The sequence below is a fragment of the Camellia sinensis genome, chromosome 8 (genome assembly GCF_055761805.1).
Source record: "Camellia sinensis isolate YWXY chromosome 8, ASM5576180v1, whole genome shotgun sequence".
NCBI classification, from domain to species: Eukaryota; Viridiplantae; Streptophyta; class Magnoliopsida; order Ericales; family Theaceae; genus Camellia; species Camellia sinensis.
The window spans coordinates 16,370,018-16,383,584 of record NC_138968.1 but is presented as its reverse complement, the minus strand read 5'-3'; positions in this window follow the sequence as shown (position 1 = coordinate 16,383,584).

The following is a 13,567-nucleotide window of genomic DNA, read 5'->3' as shown; positions in this document are numbered from 1 at the left end:
AATTATGACCCAGATTTTAATATATTATTAACTTAATTATCCTCTACACGTATGGTTTTATAATTGGAATATTTCTTTCAGGATGATTAATTCTAATTACTTATATAGGTCTTCTATTTCTATTGTAATAGGCAATTATCCATTTTATCTTATTTTTTGACTATTTCTAATAGTTTTTTATATTTCATTTCATTATATTTGTCTTTTACCGCCATTATTTATAATTCGTCTAAATTATAATGGTAAACTACTAATAGGTCCTAATAGTTGGACTTAATTTCCTTCAAGTCCTATTGAAAATAAGTTCTAGTAAAATCGTCACTAAAAATAATTTTTTGTGATATTTTTTGCATATGTCGCTAAAAATTAACAATTATTGATTTTTTTGGTCATAATTTTTATAAATTGTCGCTAAAACTTATCATTAGTGACATTTTTCTGTAATAAAATTTTCAAACTGTCGTTGAAAGTTGAAAATTAATGACTATTTTTGCAACGATTTTTTTAAACTGTCGCTAAAACTTATAATTAGTAATATTTTTTCTGACAATTTTTAAACCATCACTGAAAATTAACAATTAGTGACGTTTTTTAATAGTGTTTGATGAAAAATATCATTAATTATTATAAGATCTATTAGATAAATAAGTCTACTTATTAGGACCTATACGTAAGTCCCTCAAATTATAATTACTTAGATCAATTTTTTATTTTTCTGGTGGTATTAATTCAAAACATTCCCTTGGAGAGTTCCTTGCAAGGATAAGGATAAGTTATCCGTATTATTTTCTACAAGAGCTAACTAATTACTTTTATCTAATAATAGATGTCAAACTTAATGTATAATTTCTAATTGAATTTCTTTAAGATTTTCGTTAAATTCTTTTAATTACCCGATGATAGGAGTGCAATACTATTATTTAAATTATTTTATTCGACTTCTTTAGTGTATGTAATGCTCATATATTAATATGACAAAATTAAGAAATTAATCTCTGATATCAATTCTAAAACACAAGTGCAAAGGATAATTAAGTTAATAATAAATTAAAAGGATATTTATCAATAAATCTCATTTCACAAATAAATACTCCAATTAGTCTGAAGTTTTTTCTATTGATCTGTTAAGTCCTATTAGTGGAAAGTTTCTTTCCGTGTGGTCCTATTTTTTATTTTGGTAGTGCTTTGGTGGACAACTATACACTTTTATTAATATGACATGCATGATGTGATACTTTAACGTGGCAGGTATTAATGTAACACTCTAATGATGTGACACTCCAAAAAAATTAAAAATTCCTTGGTGTACTTTTTCTAAATGTGACAACGTAACGGGTATGATGTGACACTCCAAAACGTTTACTCCAAAAAAAATAAAAACTTCTTAATGTACTTTTTCTAAATATGACAACGCGGCAAGTATGATGTGATATTTTAAAAAAAATTAAAAACTCCTTAGTGTATTTTTTCCCAATGTAACAACGTGACGGGTATGATATAACACTTTAAAAAAAAATAAAACTCCTTAGTGTATTTTTTTCAAACGTGACAACGTAGCGGGTATGATGTGACACTCTAAAAAAAATTAAAAACTCTTTAGTGTACTTTTTCCAAACTTGACAACATAGCGGGTATGATGTGACACTCTAAAAAACTTAAAAACTCCTTAGTGTTCTTTTTCCAAATGTGGCATGTGACACTCCAACGTGGCAGGTATGATGTGCTACTCTAAAAAAATTAAAAACTCTTTAATGTATTTCTTACAAATGTGACACTCTAACGTGGCGGGTATAATGTAACACTAAAAACTCTTTAATGTAATTTTTCTAAATGTAACACTCCAATGTGGCGGGCAAATGAGTCATTATACATCTAAAAAGACTAAATGGATCACAAGAAAAAATATGAGACTATATGGATTACAAGTCCAAAATATAAGACTTATTGATCAATCTTCCTAAATTAAAATGTGGCCTTCTAATAATTTTATATAACGTTTGGGCATATATTTTATTTTTATATTATTTGTAAGATTAAATTACTTTGAATTTAATACTTAAATGACTTAATTGACAAATTAAAATTTTAAGAATTGAAAGGAAAAAAAAATGTTAAACTTTAAGGACTATAATTAAAATTTATGCTTTTTAATGATATGATAAAGGACTTATTTAGTCTCCAAAATATGTGTTGTTTTTTATTTTAATCTCTTAAGTTTCAATTTTGTAATTTTGATCCTCAAAATTGTCAATTTGAGGCAATTTAGTCCTAGGTTTAACGTTAGTTAATAGAAATATGAATAAAAGATAATTTTGGTCTATAAAGTATGAATTTTTTTGTCATTTTAGTCCCTCAAATTTTAAATTTTATCATTTTAATATTCAAAATTATTAATTTGAATCAATTTAATCCTAGCTCAAATTATCAACTCTGCCTCTCATCTTGCACACTACCATTGCCACTAGCTGCTGCCAGCACCATTTTCGTCAACCACTCATCCATTGACTTTCTGACAACAATGATTGCAAAATCAAAAAGTCAAAATCCAATCTGAAGAATCATACTCCCTCCGTCCCAAAATATTAGTCTCTTATTCTATTTTTCATTGTCCCAAAATATTAGTCCCTCTTCAAAAATCAAGTACAAAAATAATATAAATTTCCTATTTTGCCCTTCTTTTAAATTAATAAATAATATAAAAAGTACAATTATGACATTGATATTCTCAAAAAATATACTATCAAAAGGATAATTTTGAAAAATCTATTTTTTTCAAATGTAATAATTGTACTACCAAAAAAAGTTGGATTCCCAAAAGGGACCTTTATTTTGGGACGGAGGGAGTAACACAAAGCCAAGAGCCCAAAATCCAAGTAGAAATTACCAAATTGATGAATTGACTTGCCAAAGATGAAGAAGATACAACCAGAGCGGTTAAAATATGATGATTTCATTGGTGACATTGGCAGTCTGAATCAAATAAAGCTCATATGAATAGCAGAACAGTAGAACTCAAGGCACAACAATTGAAAATGAGAAACCCTTTCAGCAAAAAAAAAGTGTCAAGAAAATTATCTAGATTTGTAGATCAATGGTGTCTGTTTGGACTACAACATAAATAAATCTGGACCATTAATTACAAAGTTTCGGAGAAAATTCTGATTTTTTTTTCCTTTCTAAAACAGTAGAGTTGCTCATAAAAATCCCGTCTGATAGCTTATTCAACCGGCAGTAGCACAGTGGTATGAGGTTTGTTAGGAATTTACAAACAATCCGTTTAGAACGTGTCCTCTTCAACTTCAAAACTCAACAATGAACTACTTTAAAGTATTCATCCCATTACTCATAACCATCGAAACTACTACTAACTAAAAAATGATAAACTTATCACCTGAGGTTCAACACGGTTTAATTTGTTATCTCCACCCAACACAATAATCATAAAAAAAGATTAGAGTCAACCAACCAATAAAATAGAGTTGCCACACATTAAACGGGTCACACACTTACCAAGGTAACAAGATTATGGTGACTGTTAACTAAATATTTGATTAGAAAAATTACACGTATCTCCTGTGATAATTATTCAATATTCAAATTACAGTTGAATTCATTATTTTGATTGCTACTTTTTCGAAGTTAACAATTTGTTCTTTACATTTTATGTTTAGTTGAATGACCAATTGAAATTATACTTAAAAGTATATGGACCAATTGTTTAAATTAAAAAAATATGAACCAAAATAAAATTTGAATCAAACTATATAGGTAAAACGTATAAATCACCCTAAGAAAATTTCATAATGGGCCAAATCACAAAAAAGTAGAGCAAAAAAGATTTGGCAGGCAATTATTTCTCCTTCCCACTGGTCCTATTTCTTCTTGCTGCCTTTGGTTAAATGGATCGACATCAATCTGCATAAACCTCCTTGGGCCAATTCAATGTCTGAGGACTGGGTACTGTTGTTTATGGCAACAATTAATTCGATATGGTTTTGGCGAAATAAGCAGTTGCAGGAGGAAGATTTCAACGAGCCCTATGCACAGTCAACTACATTAAAGGAAGAGTTCGAGAATTTGAATGTGCACGTAGTAGTGCTAGCATCCAACACCAAAGAACTACGATTTTGATCTCGTGGGTTCCTCCTCCACATGATTGGGTTAAAATTAATGTGGATGGTGCGGTTAATAAACAGTCAAAGCAGGCTGGAGCTAGCAGTCTTATTCGATCAGCTACAGGGGACTGGATCATGGGGGTTCAAATACCAGGTAGGGCAAGCTTCCCCCGTATTGGCAGAAATTTGGGCCATATGGCGTGGCCTACAGTTGGGCTGGATTGCAGGGTTTCGACAAGTAATCATTGAATCAGACTCTATGGAAGCAATTCAGGCTATCAAGACCCCGAGTGGTGTGGATCCTAACTTCAACTTATGCCTTGCAGTGGGAGAGCTACTAGGGAGGAATTGGCAATGTAACCTGCAATTTGTTTGGAGGGAAGCCAATCGGTGTGCAGACGTGCTAGCCAAAACAGCTACATGTATGGATGTCGGGGGTAAAATTGTGTTGACAGCCCCCCCTGTGTAGGTGGCCCTAAATAGGGACAAGCAAGGAGGGAGTTTCCCTCGTAGTATTAGCTTGTAGGTTCCGGCCCCCTCTGAAAAAAAAAAAAGAAGGACAAGCAAGGAGGGAGTTTCCCTCGTAGTATTTTTTCGTTGGGGGGGGGGTGGGTTTCTAGGTCTAAGTTTTCTCACTTAGCCAATGCTCCACCACCACAAACAACACTAGGCAGAGCAGTTAAAGTTTTGTTTGGTAGAGTTCTGAAACGTTAGTTTCAGACTTTGATTTACACACAGTGTTTGTTTATGATTTTTAAAAATTAATTTCATACACACTTTTGAAAACTCTAGCGGGAAAATTTGGTCTAACTGGTTGTCCTACCAGTTGTTCGGCCGGTTGATCGGAACAGTGAATTTTTATTTATTTATTATTTATTTTTATTTTTATTTTATTTTTGCAATTAACACATGTTAGTTTTTATATATTCAATAAAAAATATTTTTCAAATTTTTTAAAATGTTTTATGAGCTTTGAATAGAATTTTGAGTTGTATGTTTGGTTATGAGTTGTAAGTTTTTGTATCAAATATCATATGCCACATCAAAAATTTCCCACTCAATTCAAAACTCTTTTCAAAAATCATTTACCAAACAAATTTTCCACACTCAAATCATAATTCCAAAACTCACAAACTCAAAATACAACTCTATTATCAAATCATATTTAAAAAGCTCTACTAAACGCAATGTAAAAATTTGTTTCAGACAGTTCCATAGCAAGATGGCCATTTTCCAAATCATCATCTTATTGTTCTTTTTGCTTATAGGATTTGTTAATATAGTATATCTAGTATACTAAGATATATTAAGATACTATCTGTACCTATCTGTTATAGTATATTCTCTGTATATACTTATCTTCTCTCCTATATAAAGGAGTGTGTACCTATTCATTAACATAGATTGAATACAAGAGTTCTCTTTTCTCTTCTCTTTCTACTCTCATAACATGGTATCAGAGCCTAGGGTTTTTTCCTAGTCTCTTTTTCTTTTTCATTTTTTTTTTTCTGTCTGGCAAATTGCTTCTTACTCACGTTGGTTTCTGTGTATCTAGTCCTTTCCTGTTTCAAAGATTGGACTATACCACCTTCTTTGTCTCTTTAAGACGAAGCCAACGCTACCAGATTCATCATCATCCGACGATCCACGCGCTGCTCGAAGCTTGGAAACATGCTGTAGCATTTTCTTACACGTCTCATGCGCTTTCTGCACTTGTCTCGCGCTATCGTGCACCGCGACCTCATCTAGTAACGTGAGTCGCGTGTTTCTGACGTCAGCCCTGGTTCCGTGCATCGCTGCTACTCCTTTTGCTAACGTGCGCCGTGCACGCTGACGTCATCTCCTTGTTGTGACATCAGCCCTATGTGGACTCGTTTTTTTTCCGCGCCCCGCCTTTCCGAAAGGTTTGAAAAGAAGGCCTCACAGTTCGGACTCCCGCGGTTCTGAATCTAGTCTCACAAGTGCAATGTGAAATTGATAAATACCAAAGAGTTCAAATCCGGCAAACCTTTTTGAAAAATTAATTTTAAATCAAATAATGTCAAAATTGAACTGCTTTGTCAGATACAAAGTCGACATCTAAATATTTTATTTTTGGCAAAATTTGGGAAACCCTGACTCATATTGAAGGCCACGTGTCGGTCATCACCAAAGTTGCCTCGGCTCGAAAACTTGGGTACAAAAGGAGAAGGTCCTGAAATGAGCACCCCCGCTCACCCGATCAAAGATCGGCCTCTACTAATAATGATATGAAATTTTATACACATTATGCGTTCTTATTTTGGTTATTAAACTAGCTTTACTTTGTGATGCGCACAAGCAAGTGTAAACTAGTTTGCAAGACTTGGAACAATTCAACTCATGTTTGTCTGCAAAAATTTTTGAATTTGCCACCTCAAGTGGGCTTAAAGATGCGGATTTGGCACCAAACATAGTGGGCTTAAAACATGATTTTGCCACAACAAAGTGGGCTTAAAACACACATTTGTTGAATTGTTCCAATTCAAACAAGAAGCCTTCATCCACAAGCATTCATGCAATTTAGCATTAAAGCACATAGGCTCATGGCAAGCATGCTAGACATGGCAATATGGCAATCACACTAATGCAAGTATGCTAAAGCATAAAGACTTACCGAGTACTCCAAGCCAAAACAGAAACTAGTTAGAAACATTCATGATCCTAACTATGTAAGATGTCTAATGCAACACATGCAATAATGCAATTAATAGGATCGGCTACTAATATGGCATATGAAGCAATTTGAACAACATGCGATTAAACACGTATTCAAAGAAGTATTAAAATGGCAATGCAGTTTGAATGATGCGCCGAGCCTCGGTGCATGCAATACAAATGAATGGATGCAAGCATGCGATATACTAATTGAAATATGATCCCTAATCTAACCATCGAAAGGATTAAATAAAAGGGAGAAAGACATGGGATTGGAAGACATACGCACACGTACACATACTTATTACAACATTATGCCCTCGCGAAGGAGGGTCCGAATGAATAAAAGCTAACCAACTAGCTACGCTAATTAAGCTAAGCAATTTACAACACAAAATTTAACTAACTATTCTAAGCTAATTAAATATTACAAATCAACCTAATTAGCTAAATACTTAACTAATTAGTTACAAAACGACTAAGCTAATTAATTACAACATAAATTAACTAACTAATCTACTTAAATAATTACAACGTTTGCATGAATTAGCTACCACTACTTAACTAAGCAAAGGAACTAAAAGGCCTCGGGAAGTGAGGGATGCATGCATGCTCGGTTTCTCCACCCGAAAAGGCCACCGCTTTGCCACTGAACGCCTCTGTTTGCACATTCAAACACCAACAAGGCTGTTAACTCCCAGAATGCCTCTGCTCCACCTTACCAACATACTGTACAAATTTCATTGATGGCCGATCGGCTACCAATGGTGGCCGGTCGGCTACTTCTGGTGGCTATCGGCCACTGCTGATGGCCAGTCGGCCATTGCTGCCTTGAACTTCTTCTTGCTGCAACAGAAAGCAAACAGAGGCAAAACAATATATTCTCAAGGGTTGTTTGTACTGTTACCCTCCTTATCATCAAACAAGCTCAAAGGAACTCTTGGCCCTCAAACCATCAATCAAGCAATTTCCATGCATGATGGCTAAGGAACCAAGTTTGTACAAGTTCAATTAATGCACAAACAAGACCAAAAAGACCACCATCCTATCATGCATGATCAAGGGCAATGGTGACCAAGGAAAGTGTCACATTTCATCACGTTTGAGTATGAAATGTCCCATTTTCCTTATGTTCGAATTAACGTCCGATTTAAACACATGCAATGTAACATGAAAGATGCTTATCTTGCCTCTTTTACTTGTTCATTTTGTTTACTCATTTTACATTACCGATTTATTCTTTAATCGATTAAGTCCAAAAGTGAGTGTCCTCTAATGGAAAGATGGCTCAAACAACGAGTTGCTTTGGGCATGAAAGAGGCATTACACTGTTGGTAATGAACCCCCTAAGGGATTAAACCATTAGATGCAACACCTCTATTTCACACTTAGGCAAACAAGGGGTTTAAAACCACTTTCAAAGCAAACAAAAGAGGAAAAAATTGAGGGAGGTTGCAGAGATTAAAGTGCTGAAATTAAGTACAAAACAACACTAAAACATGCTATTTGACTCAAAACAATGATAGTTAAAGCCTTAAAACATCAAGCTAGTGAAGGAATTAACACTACAACTATGCAACACAAGCCTCAACTGAACTAACCAGCCCAAAACAGGTTATTTCAGAGGCAAAAATATGCTGGACTCAAGCTAAATTAAGCTAGAAAAACATGCTAACATATGAAGCTAACATATGAAGCTAACTAGGCATGCAAACAAGACACAAGGAGGGGAGACTAACCCCTCCAATTTTGGACTTCAAAATAACGTTTTTACCACTGAAAAACCTCTGAAATTTAGTAGTTAAAAGGCCCAAAAAAGTTGGTTTGAAAGTGATGAAAAGATGGTACAAGAGTTTAACAAATAAAGGAGCAAGAAGGGTGGACCACTCCCTAACTCAAAGAGACCTCAAACCAACACTTTTAAGTCACAAAAATAGTGTTTTTGACAGTTCAAAATTAGCCCAAAAACAGTTTGAAAAGATGGAAAAACAAGTATTGAAAGCAACCTTAAATAACAAGTGTTATACCTCTCGAAGCTAAGGCACAAAATAGGCAACAATCCAAGCTCAAACCTCCTTCTAGAGCTCAGACAAGGCTCCAAGTAATCTTACCCCAAAGGTGAGAGTATTTGGTTAAGGGTTGATATGCAAAAGCTAAGAGAAACTAAGCAAATGTGTGCAAAATAACAAGAGAGAGAGATATATTTTTGTTCTAAAAATGCAAACCATAAAAAATGGGGGAGGACACCCCTTATATATAGAAAAACAAGTCTTGATCTTGTGAACATCTTACCATACACGTATATGAAGATGCAGCTCAATGAGGAACAGCTGGCATAGTTGTCAACAAATATCTGGAAAAAGAAACCAATGGCTGTCGGCCACCACTGGTAGCCGACAAAAACAAGCCCTGGCCGACAGCCTAGGGGGCTGGCCGACAGGTTACCTACTCCTCCAGACTAGAGGCAACAAGCTCTTGGTCCAAAAACATGCACAAAATAGATAAGGTTTAGAGGCTCAAAGACAAGGCGTTTCGCCGAGGACTTCGAGCGCTCAAAACGGACATAAACAAGCACAATCATAGAGTACACAAACGATGACGTCCAGGTCTTGAGGACAGTAAAAAATGTGGTGTCTACAGTTGCCCTTCTTTGACAGAACTTGAAAGTCATGAAATGACGGGAGTGAATGTCAAAGCCCAGAGACGACCCATTTTTGACAAGGCCAAAGACTTGGACAAACAGACAAGCATGACAAAGACGGTTGCGCCTACGGGCTGCCTACGTATCTCTTTGCAAGAAATCAAACCAGCGTAATTCTGGGGCAAGATGCAAGTGATATGCACGATGCAAAAGCATAACTTATGATCATGCAATGAGGCTGTAATGAAACATCTAGATGCAAATGTTATGCAAATAAATGCTACATTTAAACAAACCGAAGTAAGGTATAGCAACCTCTAACATGAAAAGAAATAATGAAACATGCCACGCGTAAGAATCACGAGCCAAACCACATTTCGTGCAAAAAAGAAGTAAGAAAATTATGCAAACTTAACTACGCATCACGCATGAAAGGCAAAGAATAACACAGCCGTTGGGCGCACCCAAGGTGTCAAACAAGATCCTAACGCGTTGCACGCGGAAGGAGAGAAGGGATGGTACGAACACCGGGATGCACCCGACTGTTCTTAACCAAAGAGAGCGGTGATAAACATCGGAGCGCATCCAAATGTTTGTAACCAAAACAAGGAGTGGTGATAAACATCGGAACACATCCAAATGTTTTTAACCAAAACAGGGGTGGTGATAAACATCGGAACACATCCAAATGTTTTTAACCAAAACACGGAGTGGTGATAAACATCGGAACACATCCAAATGTTTTTAACCAAAATAGGGGGTGGTGATAAACATCAGAACACATCCAAATGTTTTCAACCAAAACAGGGAGTGGTGATAAAAATATTGGAACACATCCAAATCTTTTTAAACAAAACAGGGAAAATCAAAAGACAGGAATGATCTCACCTGGAAATCCTCTAAATGAACCGTACGTACAATATCGTGCCTGCATAAGAAAGAAACTTAACAAGCACAACATAGTCAGAGTGTATGTTCTATGCACAATACAAAGCATGTTCTATGCAAATGTAGTGACAGCATGTTCTATGCGAGATGAATTGGAAGCATGCCCTATGCATGTTTTATGCATGAAAAAGTAGAAGCATGTTCTATGCAATAATGGAGAAGTGCATGTTCTATGCAATAATGGAGAAGTGCATGTTCTATGCAGCAAATAGAGAAATGCATATTCTATGCAATGGCAAAAGTGTACTTGATAAAACCAACTCAGCAACTCCCGATTTACCTCTCGAAAGAGTTGCAATCTGTTCAAAAAGGATACACCTCGTTGACGTGGGTCAGCGATGAACCTTTGTGCGCCGAAGACACGGTTTGGAGCTTCCGCAGAGGCAATTTGAACTCAAAAGTGAACTTTTCTTGCACTTCGTAAAAAATGAAGACACAAAACAGCATCAAGACCTAATGTAGGAGTACTAGGAACCTGTCAACCACAAAGGGAGGTCGTCGGCCACCCGTCGGCCACACCTGAAGGTTGTCAGCCACCAGTGGTGGCCGATCGCAATTCGGGGCCATTTTGGTCTTTTTGCCTTGGGTCTTTATATTTACACCCCCCAAACTTCAATTCTTCACTCCTTTCTAGCCGAAATTCATCTCTCACTTACTCTAGACCTTTCTTTTCTCCAGATCCGAGCTTTATACGTGTTTTCCAACGCCCTGCGCAAAGTTGATTTGCTAAAACCTCTTTATTTCCTTCGTTTTGAACCGCTTGAAATTTAATTTCGGTGCTTTTTTTCTTCATTTTCACCACTTGAGGTTTGTTTCCCTTGAGTTTCTCTTGGATTTGGTGCATTTTCCCGAGCTTTGATTTTTTCTCCCATTTTCTCTTTCTTGGGGTTGACTTTTGTTGACTTTTGGCATTTTCCACCCATTTTCCCCATTTTCGCCCACTTTCTCATCTTCTTTCCAAATGGCGGATGACATAACACATGACAGAGCTTTCCCGGGATGGAGGCAGAACCCGAGCCTATACCACTACCACCCAGGGTTCGACCCTTTGACCTAGAGACATATCATCCTGAGACACATCTACTACAGCCCGACACCATCCATCATTTTAGAGGGTTTGCATGAGGCGTGCCAGAGGATCTCTTGCTACGAGAGCCGGAGTCCCATTTATCCTACGGCGACACCGAGGTATACACTATGTTCTTACATAACCTTGCATTGCTTGCATAGATCATCCTTTTACATTGTAGTTCTTACACTGCCTTTCATTTGCTTGTCTCAAATACATTCTTGTACTATATTTCTTGCACTGCCTTTCATCTGTTCATTCTAATTGCAGAAGGACTCACAGTCTATCATAGGCTACGGAGCCACATCCACAAGGGAGTGGTACATGGAGCTCCCTGTCGGCGTCTGCCAGATTGTTGTTGAGGCCGGCTTCGGCTTATTCTGCATGGGGCTATCGCGTCTCATAGCGAGTAGGCCCTTACTTGGTGCACTGGTAGAGAGGTGGTTGGATACCACCAACTCTTTCCACTTCTCTACCACGGGGGAGATGAGGATGACTCCCCATGACTTCGCCATGCTCACTGGCATAGAGGTAGGGGGTCGTCCGATCCCTTACGATACAAACATAGGCGAGTGAGAGGCCACCTGGATCTACCTGTTGGGGGCTCGTCCGCGTATCTTTCGGGTGGGGATGGTGTGATACACTTGGTTCTCAGAGCATTTCAAAGGGACAGACCTAGAGACCCCAGAGGAGATCGAGCAGTACGCTCGAGGCTTCTTGATGTTCCTTTTCAGCACCACTTTGTTCGCCGACCGAGCGAACACTGTCGGGCTATACCTCTTGAGTGCCTTGGTGGACTTGTCTCAGGTCTGGCTTTACGACTAGGGCGGCGCTGGCTTGGCTACCTTATACGGTTACATGAGCTTGACATCCCGCAGGAGCGGGAACAGAGTCAGCGGCTACTGGAGAGCCTGGGAGGTATGCTTTACTTTTCTGCTTTGTATTTCTTGCTATGCTTTCTACTTTGCATTTTCTGTACACTGCACACATATAGTCTGATCTCTGCTTTGCATTTGTACTTTCTGTACGCTGCACTACACATTCTGCTCTCTGTATTCTCTCTGTATTCTGCATTCTCTACACATTACACATATATTCTACTTTCTGAATTGCCTGTGTTTATCTATTGTATACTCATTGTTGCCCTTTTTCTTTTTTACAGCTGTGGGTATATGCATATTTTTCCACCCTTGCCCCGGAGCCGGAGGTGGAGATGCCTCATGTTGTACCTTACTCTCATCAGTATGACGGCAGGTGCGTGAGGAGGACCAAGGAGACCTTTTCGTTCTTCTGCAGGTACTTTGACATTGTGATCGTGGCAAAGGTAACTCAAAACTCATGGTTATTGCTACTTTACTTCAGCTTTGCTTCATATCGCATATCTAATGGAAACTAACAACATGTGCATTCTCTGTTTGCAGATCTCGTGGCAGCCCTGGGCGACGATGCCTGAGGGAGTCAGGGACCAGTTTGCCGGCGCTCGGGGGGCTTTCTGTTATCGGCTTGTACTCGAGGGCCCAGTCTGCCGAGCCTGGTTCTTAGGCGAGCGCTTCATACGCCAGACGTTGGGTTTACCGCAGCAGGTAGTTCCCATGCCGCCTCCACCATCTATGCGAGCCACAGAGAGCCTCTCACTCCAGGAGGTGATTGATTTTACTCAAGGCGTGGACGCCGACAACTTTCTCAAGGAGGGAGACTATGCGATGTTTATCCAGACGCATCTCATGCCTCCCTTCACGGGTACTTGTGCTCGTATAGGGAGGGCAGCAGACGTCCTTTCGACGAGCAGGGCTCGACCATCGAGGGGTAGGGCTAGAGGGGTGCCCCCCGCTAGACAAGGCTTCGGTTGGCCAAAGCTTCCGACTGAGTTGACATGTTTGGCGGTACATTGGAGAGGCTTACCGGATTCCAAATAAGCCTCCGACGGCTGGTGATAGATATGTTAGAGCTCCTGACTCATCTCCAGTAAGTACCATAGTTTTCATTTTTCCTTCTCTCTCAGATATTCATTCCTTCTGGACATTGATCATTCCTAATACATTTGCAAGTACCCACAGAGTACACCAAGGGATTGCTCAAGCTGGTCGCTTCATTCGAGGGGATGATATTGAGGAGAGA